This window comes from Ciconia boyciana, chromosome 3, assembly GCF_034638445.1.
Source record: "Ciconia boyciana chromosome 3, ASM3463844v1, whole genome shotgun sequence".
Classification (NCBI taxonomy): domain Eukaryota; kingdom Metazoa; phylum Chordata; class Aves; order Ciconiiformes; family Ciconiidae; genus Ciconia; species Ciconia boyciana.
Genome location: NC_132936.1, coordinates 26,918,220 through 26,933,809, shown reverse-complemented (window position 1 = coordinate 26,933,809; position 15,590 = coordinate 26,918,220). Strand labels below are relative to the sequence as shown.

The 15,590-nt window shown below is 47.4% G+C and overlaps 1 protein-coding gene across 3 annotated transcripts in view; it reads left to right on the top strand.

Moving 5' to 3' along the window:
- The first annotated feature begins 1,099 nt into the window (after positions 1-1,099).
- ELOVL5 (ELOVL fatty acid elongase 5) overlaps positions 1,100-15,590 on the top strand; it is a 39,411-nt gene continuing 24,920 nt past the window's right edge. Inside the window, exon 1 of one of the 3 annotated variants that reach the window (XM_072855172.1) lies at positions 1,100-1,179. The gene's annotated coding sequence lies outside the window, so the exon portion shown is untranslated. Of the gene's footprint in view, positions 1,180-1,968; positions 1,989-15,590 lie in introns of those variants that run through there. The other 2 variants (XM_072855173.1, XM_072855174.1) reach the window with 2 other exon arrangements.

The window sequence follows — 15,590 nt, the reverse complement described above, 5'->3', positions numbered from 1 at the left end:
TGGGTTGGCATGGTTAGCCTTGATGCCTCCCCCTGTACGGCTGCCTCTGACAGCCACAGAGGAAGCTCCAGGAAACCCTTTTTCCTCCAGCTTTCCAAAATTGCTAATCGCTTCCTGCTTCCTATTTGATCTTGAAGAAAACCCATGCGCATTGCTGCTTGACTCCTCTCCTTTGCAAAGCACCCTGCTCTTTATTTATGTAACATTTTCATTTAATTAGCAAAGAGATGGAACAAACTCTTGGGGGGGCAAATTAAAAGGTCACCTTCCAGCACGAGGGAGTACGTGAGAGAGGGAGAGAAACAAACTGCCTTCGTCACGTTGGCCATACCAACGCCAAGGCTCCCTCGCTATTGCCCCGTTAGGCTCTCGCGGAGGTAACGAAGCATCTGGAGTGCGTACAGGGGACTCCCGCTGTTGAGCGTCCCGGCCGTGGGAGCGGAGCCAAAGAGGATGCTTTGAGACTCCTTCCTCAGACATCTGACACTGTGGGGACGGGCTCAGCACATGCATCTAAATTACGCAACAAACCCAGGGGTTTATTACATGGCCGAGTTAAAATCCTACGTACTTATCGCACCCAGAACTTGCATTGAAAAATGCTATAATGCTGCAAAGCCCGTTACTCAACACACAGGAAACAGATCAACTGCATTTGCCTGTGGCCTTCAATGGAGGCCTGTGGCTCATCTCATTATGATAGCCTTTAATGACACGGTCCCGTACTGCCTTCCACGGGGGCCTCCTGCTTCCCCCGCCTGGGCTGGGAAACCCTCACGTGACGCTCGACAGCTCCGTTGACCCTCGTCAGCGGACGCGGGGGCTCGACCTCGGATGCGACCCAGACCCTCCCTCCCCCCAGCCCCAGCCCCAGCCCGAGCCCGCCGGCCCGCTCAGACGAGCGTGAGCCCCGCGGGGCCAACGCGGTTCCCCACCCCGCTCCCGAACCTTCCGCGGCCGCCGGATTGGCCCGCGGCGGCCGTGACGTCATAGCGCCCCCCTCCTCCGCCGCCCGTTAGCCCCCCGCACCACTCTTACGTCACGGTCAGCCCACGGCCGGCTGGGGGGCGGGGCCCCGCGCCCCGCGCCCGCCCCCGGCCCCGCCCCCGCGGCGCCGCAGCGTGACAGAGCCGGCCGGTGCCCTCCCGCCGCCCCCAGCGCTGCCGCCGCCGCCGCCAGGTAGGGCCGCGTCCCCCGCCCGGCGGTGGGATGCGACGCGGCTGCCCGGGCCCGGAGGAGGAGGAGGAGGAGGAAGAGAGGGGCGGGTACCGGGCACCGGGTGGGGGCCGCGGCGGGCGGGGGGCGCCGCCGCTCTGCGGGGCGCGCAACAAGTGCGGCGGCGGCGGAGCGCGGGCTCGGCGCCCGGCGGCGAGGCCGCGGCCGGCAGCGGCGGGCGGGCCGGGGCCGGGGCCGGGGGAGGGAGGGAAGGGACGGGACGGACGGGGCGGCGGAAGGGCTGGGGTGTTCGCCGGGAGAGTCTTTCCCCGGTGCAGTTAGTCAAGAGCATGATGCAATCTCGCATTGCCATGGCTACTGCATCCCCGGGCGGCGGCGGCTCCTTCCGCCGTGGCGGGGCACGGAGTCGGGAGAAATCGTACGGGCAGGAAGGGGGGAGCCTCCCGCGGCTGCCTTTAGCGGCGAGGAAACGGCCCTGGGCCGTACGCTGCCTGCCCGGGGAGCGCTGAGCGCTGCTGCGGCTCCCAGCAAAAACCGCTGACCCGTGTTTTCCCCCGTGGTGTGCGGGCGCGTCGCGGGTGTGCGTGTGCATCACGCGGGCTGGGGGAGCACGCTGCGCGCCCGGCTCCGCTCGTGGGGACGCTGGGCCAGGCGAGCGGGGCTGCCGCCGGGCGGGGACGGCCCCGAAGAGAGGGGCTGGGTGTCCGCGGAAGGTCCCGTGGGGCCCGGAGGGGAAGGCAGGCTCCGGCTGCTGCTTCCCGTCATCTCGCTCACCGCCCCGCCGCCTTACTGCTTTAGGAAGGGAGCCGCTGGTACGGTAATTCCCGGGTTTGTCCGTGGGACGGGGCAGACGCCACATTGAACTAGCGCCGTGGAGATGTGCAGGGCTTCTAAAAGGTGCCTACCCGTTTTAAAATCTACATGTTTACAGAGTACAAGCGTTAGGAAATAAGTAGAAAAGGAAGGGCATGCGACAGAAATGTGTCAGTATGTCAGATGTGTGTGCAGGGACTTTCTTAAAAACTTTATGACTTTGCTTTTATCTGTTCCATCTCCTGGAAACCATCGGGCATCAGCAGCGTTAGAAGTTGGCAACGCTCAGGGTTATGCGGAGTGAGTATCGGGGTTATGCGGAGTATCGTCCTGGGCGATGTGAGTGTTTTCTCCTTCCCTGCCTGCCCTGGCTGCTTTTCTGCCCTCCTCCCCCCCCCCCCCCGCCTCCCAGGGACGCAGCAGCTGAGGATCCCACCCCGGAGAGCTTTTCAGCACCGATCCACGCTCTGAATCTGCAGACAAAAGGCCAGTTCTGCAGACAAAAGGCCAGTTTTGCAGACCTGGGCAGGAATAGTAACACCTTGGCTTGCTCAGCAAGAAGGGCTCCTGGCAGATGAGAAGAGGCGTTTCTCCCTCTGGCAGCTGGGTGTACTGCCTGCTCGGTGTTCCAGCCACGGTCGAACGGCAGTGCTCCGTACGGCTGATTTGTATTCTCAGTGCTTTGGGTGATCTCTGGTGCTGTGGGATTCAGTACCGTGGCAGAGTACTTGGGACCACGGCAAAAAACGTGAGCAAAGAGCTCAGCCGGTTGCTAGCGATGGTGAGGGAAAACAAGGCAGGGGCATGGCTGCAGTTAGGATGCTTCCGATCAGGAAGTCTCTGAAACCGCTCTGTGTAAATGGAAACACACCCTGCAGCTGAAAGCAGAGGAGGGCAAGTGTGCAAGGCGTCTTTGGCGGCGGCACAGCCTTTCACCGGAGTTTTGGGCCAGGTTGCTTCCAGGGTGAGGTTATCTCTGCAAGAGCAGCTCTCTGCCAGGACCTGGCAGCTGCGGGCCTGCCGTAAGCGGTTGGCTTAAATTATCGCCGGTGGCCCCAGCTGGATGGAAGGTTCTGCCGCTGTGAAGTTTTTGTAGATGCAGGCTAACGGTATTGCTGCATCAGTATTAAGCTGCTAGTGTAGAGGGAGGGGATTTGTTTATTTTCAATATGAACTTGTGAATAACGCTGAAGGGTTTTGTGATAAACTCTGATATTTCACTCTATGCCCTCGTTCCTTCAGTGCAGTCGCAGCCTGAGATTTTTCCCTGCTGTTAGAAAACTCCATAGCTGGAGATAAATACTGGTGTATCCTCACCGCTGCTAACAGAAGTTGAAGCTGCGTCAGGGAGAGTAAGCCTGTGGCACACATGATCATCTGATGCTGTTTAGCAAATGAAAGCTGGCGTTTCCTATAAAAGTATTCATGTATTTAGGGTGCACTAGACATAATCTGTTTTCAGAGTGGTGAGCAGCCAAGGCACGTACTCTGCCTGGGGGAGCTGTACTTGCATGCACGGAGGGAGGATTTCCCTTGAAAACTTGTGGTGCCTGGAGATGGCTGGGGTCGGTGGGTGGAGATCCCTTTCCAGCTTTACATGAGCTGGGGAGCAGATGAGAGGGACCCCTGTCCTCAGTTTGCTGAAGTTAAGAGTGGGTTTGCCCTTGAAGATGCTGTTGCCAGCTGTCACGGGTCAAGGACACTAAAAGACATGCCAGAATTTTGCTGGATTTTACTGAATTTCTTACAAGGCACACGTTACATATGTAATGTGTGCTGGAAGCCCTTAGGGACTTCTTTGTGTTTTTTATCCATAAGCAGCTAAGTGAATTTATCGTAAGTGATCTAACTTAAATCTCCTATATTTTAGCATTCAAATGCAACCAGAGAGCAGCAGTGAAATTAATATGCCATGGAGCTTTGTCTTGCAAGCTGGGGAAGAGTCTGGCTGTTGGTCTGTTTGCCTCACTGTGGTTTTTACAAAGCAATTGCACTTTGTGTGGTTTAGTATCTTTTTACATACCAGCAGCTGATCAGATGAAGTATCTTTGACTAAAACTCGTGCATATTTGGTACATAAATGTACCATCGTTAAGGATACTTAGTTCATGTGCTGTCTGACCGGTCTCTGGGTATACTTACTGCAGTATTTTTAGTAAGTTGATGTTGTCTTCACATTTCTCAGCAAGAATTCCTCTTGTTGCATTCCTTGCCTTTAGTACAGCCAGAGTTGAAATAAAATATTTTGAATTCTCTGGTTTAATCTCTTCTTTCCCTGCTGACCTTCATTTTGTGTTGTTTACAAGAGGAATTAACTTAGAGAAGATATGATCAATGGAACAAAAAAAATGTAAATTGAAAATAATACTGTAAATCCGTCAGACCTCTGGGCAGCACCTTTAATTGCTTGTTCTTTTGCGACTCACTAGGAGCAGATTTTTGGAAATATGTGTGAAGATTCAGATTTTTGGAACAATGGTGGAACTGGCAATATTTTAAGATTTCAGGTTGACCTGGTGCTCAAGTCCGGCAGCTGCAGGTGGAAAGCCCAGCTCTGAGAGCGATCCAGAGCTGCCCCTTGGGGAGCATGTTCCTTGTAAGTGACGTTCAGTTGGTAATTGGTTAAACACACTCAAGTACCGAGCTGACCTCATTGCTTTACCTTCCTCATTTTTTGGGCAGCAAACATTGCAACATCAAACGCTTCTGTTTCTGCTGAGCTCAGAGCCACCCCCCCTATACAGATCAAGGTGGTGGTGCTTGCAAGGTTAAAGTGCTCGTCTTCTGCCTGTCTTCTAGTGGTCTCAGCAGTCCTCACTCTGTGGCGGACGAAGCAAGTCTCCTAATTAACGCTGTCTGCATCCCACCTGGCACAAATCTTGCATACGGTCCCATGTTAAAACAGTGTTGTGCCTCTGTGTCCTGTTGTCCCCTCTCTCCCTCTTGGAGCTAGCACTAAAAGGATGTCACCGATGAGCATTCATTCTTGCTCCTGCCTGCCGCTGCCCGATGGGCTGGGTGGGAGCGGTGTGGTGGTGCGGGGCAGCAATCGGGCAGGAGGGTGGGCTTGGCGGTGTTTCGGGCATCACCTTGCTGCCAGCACAGGAGATGGCTTCGGCAGCGCTCTGCGTGCTGCCTGGCCAGGGGTTCCTGCTGCAGCAGCAAGAAGCCAGAGCTCCCACGCTGTGCGCAGAGTCATCTCCTGGGGATGGGTCGTGCCAGAGAGGCTCCTTCGGACTGGGAAAGCCTTTTGGAGCAAATGGGCTCTTGATGGTGTGGGTTTTCTATTACATGTATTGAGGGTTTGTTCTCTGACTTCTCGCTGAGGCAGGGATGCTCTTTCACTGCTGAGGAGCAGAGCCACAAATACTTCTACCTATTATTTCTTGGTCGGTTTTTTCCTCCCATGAGTGGCATGCTGTCTTGAGATGGGTCACAAGCAAACTCTGTTGCCTGTTCAAAGCTACTAAAGTTCCACTTGGATTTGGCAGCTCTTTGTATAGGTTGTGAAGGCATGTATAGGTGATGGTGCTGTTTGCTATAACCTCCCCTGCGTAACTGAACAACTTGCTCATTTTGTCCTCTTAATCTTGATCCTCTTTTTTCACCTTCTTTCATTGCTGTGTCTGAAATTAGTCTCATAGGGGTGAGATCTATAAAGCTGTTTAAACATAGGAATACTTTTAGGGATGTTGGCCTAAGCTCTTCACAGGAATGCTCTTGTTTTCCTCTTTTTATAGTGTACAAAATGATGTTCTTCCAGGACGCAACATAAGCTTTTGAAAGCTTTTTGACTATATAGTAGACTTAAGAAATTGAGGCTTACTGCATGCCAGTCAGAGGACACTTCTCTGTATGCATCCAAATACTTCACAAAACTGACAAGAATCCTTGTAATCTGTAGCTGTTTTGTCATACCCAATATAATCGCTAATTTGTTTTGTGATTCTTAAATGTGTTAAGAATGCAGAAGATTCCTGCAATCCAAATGGTTTATGCATGCTAGCATTGGAAATGCTTCTTCACTTAGATGGAAGGTCACACACAAGGACAAATCAAAAGGATAATCAGTGGATTACATAGAAGTTAGTCTGTTTAAAAACTTATTTCCAGTTCAAATTGCTTTGCTATGGCCTTTCCTAAGGCCGTTTAAATTCAGTATTGCAGCAATATGGTTAAGAGGACATTGCTTAGGCTGACATCCCTGGAGTTCCTAAGTGCTGATCGGTAAAAGTGATTTATATCTGGGTTCCTATCTGGGTTCCTGAGGGCACCGAAGCCTGTTCCCTGCGTCCGACAGAACAGCAGTTATGTCTCTGTTTGATAAAGGTATTGCAAACAGTGACCTGGATTGATTTTTTGATTGACGAATCAAATAAAAGCTGCCTCCAGTCTTACTATGGAGATAACTCGTAGAGTTGCTGTGGACTGCGTACGCAGTGGCTCTCCCTAGCTCTGGTCAATGAAATTAATCTCCTAAAATTTATTGCCTTGGTTTCTCTGTTTGTGTTTTGGCATTTAGGACACAGTATCTTACAGGGTAAATAAGAGCACAAGAGCAAACTTGTCCAAAGTATGTGGTTGGTAAATGCTTTCCTGCTGTGTTTGATGCGTTGGAGAATTATTTAATTTCCTCGATGAAATGGTTGACTCATATGAAACACAAAGTGTCAAGGCACAATGTCAGCCTAATAAATTACCTTACCAGGTGTAGAGATTTTACAGATGCATGCTGCTAAGTGTAATTGTCACTTCTCCAAGAACAAATGAATCGTGCTACTTAGGCTGAACTCAGTGCTGCGAATTAAGAGTTGGTCTCAGCATCCCATTGCACCTGGGTATTTTGCATGCCCTTATTAAAGCATTATTAGCTGTAGAGGTTGTGCTTCATTAATGATAGCTTTGTTGATGACCAATGACATACTGAGCAGGTAGAAATATAACAATCTTCCATGAACTTGTATTTATGCTCAAGTTGTCTGGAATTAATTGACCTCCATGTCGAAGCTTCATACCGAACATTTGCCTGCCAAGTGAGATGCTTTGGGTGATGACTAAATGCTCTGAGTTGCACGAACGTTTACAGGAAACAAAACTTGCTTGTGCAAAGCTACAACAAACGTGGAATAAACCTTCTTCTCCTGCATTTTTAAATTCTATCCTGCTCTTTGATCCATACATAACCCTACCCTTTGAGACACTGGGTCAGCGATTTGACCAAAGTGACTATTCCCTTTCTGTTATCGCTTGGAAGCGCTCCTCTCCCTGTGACCTTGACAAAACCGTTTCTCTTCTTGCTGGCTGTCTTTGCTGTGACTGGAGGGCAATTGCTTTCTTCCTGTGCACAAGTTCAGGCTCTCTGCTGTAAAACAACTTGATTTCAAAAAGGATGTAGTCTTGATTTCAAGTAACACTCTGGCTTTTAAGGCATATGCGTGCTGATGGACGTTTCTGTTGGTGTCACAGGTCTTAAGGATGTTACCAGTGTTAGATGAAAACTAACTAGCATTAATTTGCAGAATAATGTGGTTTAGCTTATTAAACTGAATACACCTCAAAGTATCTTATGGTTTTAGGCCATATGTTTAGCTAATTAATTCATAAGCATGCACATTTGCATTGCTGCCTGTCTTGCTCTCCCCCCCCCCCCCCTTACTTTATGCTATTACAAACTTGCTGGGAAGCATTTCAGATGAAGGCAGTGTTTCTGCTGTGCTCTTGTTGGCTAAGGAGCCCCTAGCAAGTGCTAGTTATGGGAAAATGCCTTTTTCCCTTAGATGCTGTACGGTTGTGGGTTTGGAGCAGACCGCAGCTTGGTGGAGGAGCTCCTCTGCCGAGTTAAAACCATGGCATCCATATTCACATAGAGGTCTTGAAGCTAAATCAGGTGATGATGAAGACTTGGGAAACTGTAGACCTTTATACCTTATTCTTTATAGGGTTCCTCTTATGTGCTATTTCTATGCACATAATTTAATCAGAAAGCTTCTGTTAACCTTTTCCTGCATTATCTCCTGCTCCCGGGTGGCTTTTAAAAATGCTGATGTTTTGAATCATCATTTTGAGAATCATCTCCTAGCCAAACAATAGGGAGAACCTTTGACTTAAATAACAAGAATTAAACCTTTAACCAGTTAGGAGGATGACATTCTCCAATGTTTAACATCACCCTGCCCTTTAGAAAAAGAAACTTGAGAAACCTTTTTGCCTGCTGAAGTTCAAATGGCATGCTAGTTTGGGTGCATGGCATGTGTGCTTACCAAAAAGCATCTACGTGTCCAGTTCATTCACGTGGCTGCTCGCACGCTTTTGAGCAAGATCTCACGTGGTAGCTGCAGGACAATGTTGGTAGAGGCACAGGAATCTGGATTTGGCTTGGAAGGACACAACGACAGTTGTGCTTGCATTTTTATGTTTATGCTTAGGAGGATTGCAGGGTAGCAGATGCTTATGGTGAATGTCTGATTCCAGTTTGGTGGTTCATTTCTCTTTCACAGTACTGGCATGGAGGGGTTGCTCTTAGCTGATCACAGACCCTGTGAACTGGTGCAAGCTCTCAGCTGTTTGTCCTAAGTTAGGGGCATGCATTTATCCCTTGCATCACATATTTGACCCTCAGTTCACTCGTGAACTGAGGCCTTTTGGTGTGTTGTTAAGCTTTGCATTAGCCTCGTGAGCTTGACTTATTGCATGTATGAAGCCTCATTAATGGGGAAAACACTTGCGCTTGTAACGCGGTTCAGAATTTTCTTTTTTTTATTAACATATGTGATATAGTGACAGAAAATAAGCTGCTAGTCCAGCAGGCCTGGTTACTTAAGGATTTTTCTCTGCCTCCTTAACAGGCCTAAGCAGAAAAGCCTCTTGCGAAAGATTTGAGCAGGTTTTTTCCTATTTTATTGAATTCTGACTTGCGTGCCACCCAGAAGGCACAGCTTCCACCATGGTCGCTTCTGCAGCCTCTCGTTTGCTCCGGCTACAGCAGGGGTGGCTGGGCTTGCCTGGCCCCGGCCACCAGACTCAACCATGGGCTGGGAAGTTTGGGGCGGGTGTCCCCATCACCTTATGCAAGAGCTTAAAACGCAGTGTAAGGGCTAGAGGAGAACACAAGCGCGAGGGAACACTGGCAGTATATAGGGTGGCAGACCCTTTACACAGAGATGGAGAGAGATGGCACTAAGCAAGTCACTAAGGAGTATTGCATTTGGCAAGCCTTGTCTGCTCAGTTAAAAATGAGGAGAAAAAATAATAATGATATGGGTAGTCACAGAAAGGCCACTGTGTTGCAGTGTAGATCATTGCCCTGCTAATGCATGAGCTGCTGCTGTTGCCTCTACTTGCTTATAGGTAAAAATTGTGCATGGGCATAAGGCATTTTTAGAGCCAGTGATGGTGTCAGACCATTTGTCATGAGAGTTTAAATGGTTGTAGCTCTCTCCTCTGGTTTTGCAGCCTTCATCAGGTTCCTGAGTAATTCTCCAGAGGCCGTACTCTGTCCTCCACTTTTACTTGACAGGTTCCCGGAACCTCTAACTTCCCTACCCTTTCTTCTGCCCTTTCAAAACCATTGCCATCTCCCTTTGAAGCAAGCAAAAGCAGGCTGCGAGTCTGACTATGCCTTGCAGAACAAAAATAACATCCTTTGGTACTTCTTTATATTGATTTCTTGTTCCACTGCTAAGTGGTTGCATTAAGGTACAGGAAGGGACTGCTAATGTTGTTTTCAAACGCTTTTCTCTCATTTTTGAAGTCCATCTAATTGGCTCGTTCCTTCTAAATTCAGTGCGGAGCTCGTTTACATAAGATATTCAAATCTAATGTCTAGTTGAGCAATTGCAGAGCTATCATGAATTTACAGTTGTGCAGACTGAATACTTCTTGGTTTCACAAAACACGTCAGGCTCAAACGATGCACCGACTCAGGTATCAGTTGCATCTAGCACAGTTCAGTTTTCTAAGCATTTGTGGGGATTGACTTGGTGTATTCAAATGTACATTTAGGAAGCTGTTAAAATACAGATTTGAGTCCTGAAGGATGCACTTGGTGAGAACACTGGGAAGTCGCCAGCTTTTAACCACCATTTACAGTGTATGAAAAATGATCGTCTTGGAATGAGTGCTTTACATCTTTAGTGTTGTGTTGCCTCTGAAGGAGAGATGTATGGCCTTGCGAGGAGGTGACCGTCTTTGAACCTACAGTGACAGGGACTGTAAGTGAATTGCCAATTGCATGCGTGAAGGAGCTTAGCAATTAAGTTAAGGGGTTTTCCACCCCTCTCCCCCCTTGCTGCTCCTTTTCTCACTTTCATATTTCTCTCTTTACCTATTTTTCAGGCTTTGTCTTTTAAAAGCTTATTCACCCGATGCCCTGGGAGGTTATTTTGCAGAACAGAGGAGCAGGGCTGGGTTTTGGGCTGAACTGATGAAGGAGCCCTTACAGCATCCCTCCTTACAGCATCGCTCTGCCGAGACCCCTATGAAATTCCCACCTAAGCTGTCGGTCATTAACGTGAGAGCAGAATATTAACCAAATCTGGCTTGTTTATTTTTTTCCTTCCTCTGTTCCTCCACCACGTACCAGTTCCTGCATGAGGCCATGAACTTGAGTGTTTAGCTTCCCTGGTCCAGAATTTCCAGGGCTATTTAAATGAAGAGTCCCTTCACTGCTGTTTATTTTAGAGATGACCCATCTGTGTGGAGGACTTGTATTCCAGGGAGATAAAAACATTGTGGAAAAATAGCCTCCAACCACTGGAATTGTCTTTTGATATTTGAAAAATTGGTTCATGAAAGCGTTTTTTTGCACAAAAGCATGTTTTGCTTTTAGCATGCAGTAAAAAGAGGCATGGTGGTGGCAAGATTCTGGAGAGGCAAACTTTCAGAGAGCTGCCAACATGAATAAGCAATTTCATTGCCTGAAGCATCATTCTGTGTCCTCCACGGTCTGTACAAAACATACATGAAATAAGTGCACTCAGAATGTAAAGGTTTGGGTTTACCTCTTAATATATTGCCACCTGTATAATAGATATGTACAGAGTTTTACTGTAGAGGCTAAAGAGCTTGTCTTTTGCCCAGAGTTTAAAGAGTTGCTATACAAGCGTGGCTGGTGAAACGCAACTTAATTCTTTCCTATCTTTCACTCCTGGCAAAATATGAGCGCTTATAAAATACAGTGTAAGTTATTTTGCTGCAAGCAGCATAGTAAAGGAGGAAGTTTTATTTTCCGTGTATAAATCACCTTCTAATTATCTAGCAATGTATTTTCCTCATATATTGAATTTAAGTATAAGCTTTGGGCATCAAGTGTTTGGTATTATCAGAATCAAACTTCCCGTTGAAATTTAGTCTTAGGCTACTGCACTCAAGGTGTGTCTCAAATCACTAGTAAGGTGGTTGGTTATCGTTCCTTACAGTAAAACATGCTGTAAGGCTGAGAATTAAAGGGGGTACTTCCCCTCTGTCTTCAAGGTCCTCAGCTGCAGGCTGACCAGTGTATAGTAAGAGTTTTTGGTCATATTCACCATCTGTTCAGCTTTTTATTTCAATCTTTTTTCTGCATATTTCTTTTTATAAACTCTGTTTCTGTTGGAATATTTTTGCTGCGTTTAGATTGGGTAAAATATTCAAGTTGCCTTTTTTGGAAGAAATCTGTCATTGGTCTCCATCTGTTGGGTCTCTCAGTGGTTAACGTTCTCCCCCTTCCCCTTGAAATCTGCCCTCTCCCATCTGACCTGCCTTGAGACCATCTTTAGTCCTGCAGTTTTCCAAGACAGAAACATAGCAATGCATCTTAAAGTCTGTCTGCTTTGTATTCTGAACATTTGGGGGGGGCATGTTGTTGTTTGCTTTGTACAGTGTAATAATCTGTCAGTTCATACTGTTACGATTATATTTAAGAAATCTCTGTAAGTTAGCTCTGCATGACATTAACATATCCTGTATGAGCTTTTGTTGTTTCATGTTTTCTTTTTTCTGCAATTCTTGCACTTTTCACTAGAACCATTCCTATATGTAAAATGATGTGTGTGCAATGCATTTTATTTTGTCCTTCTCTTAAGAGCGTTTTAGAATTCTGCTTTAAAAGTTCTGCATCTTTCTTTTTGTCTATCTGTCCTATTTACCTTTCTTTTTGCTATGGTCTTGGTTTCTTGCCGGGTGCAATGTGATGGCTTTGCTCAGCTTCAGTCAGGGAAGACCTCTTTGTCACCCACATGCCTGCCTCATGCTGGTACTTCTCCTGCAGTCCATCAGGTGGTGGGATGGACCCAGCTGAAAGCTCATCTTCTTGCTTGGTTGTTTTTTTGGGGCTGCCTCAATTTCCCCCTGCTTCCCTCCACCCGGGCAGGGTGGAGGGTAGGAAAGGAATGAAAGCATCTCTTGCAGCAGCGTCAGATCTGTTCTTGGTTGCTCCTGGTCACCCCACGTGCCCTGGGTATGGTTTTATAGCTATGGACCTGGCTGAATGGAGGAGCTGAAGTGAGGGTAAGGCGATGTGGTGGCTGTCAGCCTGAGGGTTACCGGTGGGCACGAGCCAGCACCATAACAGGTGTGAGCAGGAAAAATGCCTGTATGGATGGGAGCTTCTCATCTGTAGGAACAAGTAAGTTGCCGAAGACATTGTTCGAGAGAGACTTTGCACATGCGGCGAGGCAGAGGAGGCATATCTGGTACCCCCTTCTCCAGGGGACTGCTGCCCTGCAGAGGACAGGATAGCTGCAGAGTGGGGGAGGAAGCTTCTTGCCTGCTGCTTCTGTGGGTATCGGTTTGTCCCTGTATTTAAAGCAGCTCTATTATAGTGAATTACAGTACTGACCCTGCCTTTGCTCCGGTGCTTTTGAAAGTGTGAAGCAAATGTAGTAAAACCTTCTGCACCGTGGCACTAAAGCTGGGGGTTCAGTCTAGCTGGGTTCTTTGCTGGAACAGGTTTTAATGGCAGTGGGATTTCCACTGCACCAGTAATTTGTTGCCTCTTGTTGAAAGAAGAGTAGCTAAATTTTGGAGGAAACTGAATTATTTTGCGGGAATTCCTTACATGACTTCTGCAGGTGCCTGAATTTTTTATATTATGAGCTTGTAGAAGACAGCTTGGCAGTTGCCAGACGTGTGGACAGTGTGTTTTTTTTCCCTCCAGTAGTCTGTTTAAAGTTCGTAGAAAGAGTCAGTGATAAGATCACACCAAGTTTTACCACTACAGTATTTCCTTGTAATTGGTCGGTTGGTCTTTCTCCCCTTAAAACAAAGAATAGAGTACAAGAAATTGCAGTAATTGCCTCCTGGAGCAGGGTCTTGTGGCGAAGTAACATTTAGGAAAGTGCTGCCAACATGAAACCAAGGAAATGTTCAGGTAGAAATGCTTTCTTGTCTAACCACTCCAGGAGTCAGTCGTTTTCAGGGGCCCTTCTTATAGCGATGATTTGGTACCCTGAAACTTGCTGCTTCGCGGCAGTGGTTGGTTTGGCACGGGTCTGGTGCAGGCAAGGACGTTCAGCTCCTCCGGACCCACCAGGCTTTTCAGCCCTGAGCTTCTGTAACAGAAATGCCATTAGCTGGCTGTGTGGTTTTGGCAACACTTCCTTTACAGATGTGCTAAGTGGTGTGCAAGAAGGGAAAGGGCAGGAATGATCCAACTGATGCATCTGTAAGAAATCTCCTGTCTCATTGTCTTCTGCTCCTATACCAGGACACGTAGTCTTCACTCTCTGTACTCCTTGCCAGTCCTGGGCAGGAAGAAAACAAGGTCAAAATCTTGCCTTACATAGTGTTAGCTCCTTTATCCTTTGGAAAGGAGATTAGATCTTCAAAGGCAGTTGCTTTTCTGAATGATGAACCTATTATTTTTGTACTGTTTTGAAGGCAGGGGGTTTAACAGGGTGCCTAGCAGCAGGGTTTTGTCCTGAGCAGCATGATGCCATGGCATAAGTTGTACATGGAGTCTCTTTTTTTTCTTCTTTTCTCTTAATTCTCAGAATGGTGGGAAAAGGAACATTTTTGGTACCTTCTTCTATTTAAAGCTAGCCGTCATTCCTAGTTGCCTGACTTTTTTGTTGGTACTGTTCACTACGTATGGTTGTACTGTCTGGCATGATGTTTAGCGTCTTAAAATGAAGGCACCAAGCACTGGTGCAGCTGCAGCTGTACAAGATTAACTCATGTCTCATGGGGGTACAGCAGGAAGACAGAAAAGTTTTAAGATTGACTTTTCGTAGCATGGCTGGCCGTATGAAGAAACGGCAGCAAGGCAAGCCATGGCATACATTTACAGTGTCAGTCTGCATCTTTTCTTCCTTTAGGTGAAAGTGTAGAAATTCACTTCACTTTTATTGAGGAATGTAACTAATTCAGTGTATTACATGTATTTTTTGTGCGTTAGGGCCCACCAGGGAATTTCACTTCTCCCATAGCACTCCAAGTGCTACCCCATGCTCAGTGGAAATAAAAGTAAGAATACAAATAAATACTTAACATACTGTAACTTGCCTAAGGGTGACTTGTTTGTGTGCTTTTTCGGTCTGATCTGGTTTCCCAAACCCAAGTGGTCCTCCAAGAGGTATCATTTACCCATCTGAACACAGGGGTTGTAGCTGCACCACTTAGCAGGGCATCTTAATTCAGGTTTTGCGCATGCTGTTATCCCTGTACTAGCCAGTGTTACGTGGTGTGGCATTACCTTCATGGCTGTCATCCTCAGCTTTCATGATCTTCCTCTAATTTCTCAGCTCTTTATTGGATTGCTGTATCTAGTCAGCACGCGAACCCCAGATAACCTTTTTATGGCTAAACCTTGTTTACTGGATAGCTGCACACAGCCATTTCTTGCTTTGCACAGTGTTTCACATGCGCAGGAGAACTGCAGGTGCTTTTATGGGTCAGATAGCAAGCTTTCATATGTCAAGCTAATAAGTGCAAAGAAGATAACCAAGAATTATAGATCTGTCCTATATTTTCAGTTTTATTCTTGAGATGTCCCCTGGGTTCAGACCTTGGCGCAGCAGCATTTTGGCAGGGGGAAGGGGCAGGCTGGTGGCCGATGCTTTCCCGGTGCTCAGACTTGGTGCCGCTACTGCAGGGTGTTGGTGGAAATGAGGGTTGAGGTGGAAGGATGGCCCCCCTTGTAACTCTTTTTTTTCCTACTTCTTGCTTTTTAAATTTTCATATGCAATTATGAGATGTGGGCATTTAAAAAAAAAAAAATTGAAGCTTACTGTCTTAAAGCTACCCAGTACTCTTGAACTCTGCTGCTAGTAATGGTCATGCAAGACTGGGCTTCTCTGTCCTTTGGACCTGTTGGCTGTGGTCTCATCGGCTCTGTTGTTAGAAAATGCAGCCTTTTGACCAAGAAGGCTCATTAAAATAGGCTTTGGGGACCATACCTTTATTTTTCTCTTGTGGAAGTAAAAAGTTGGTTTGAGTGAAGTGCACAAACAGAGATTAAAGGAGTCCCTTTATTAAAGGGGAAGTGTTTTTCAGACCTCCTTGCAGGTGGCACTTGAATAAGAGAAAGGAGACCCAAAATGAAAGCTGAAGTCCATATTATGGCCCTCTGGACTTAGCTTTTTGACTCCTCCATCTTCTCAGCTCTCTCTCTTTAGCTTCCCAGG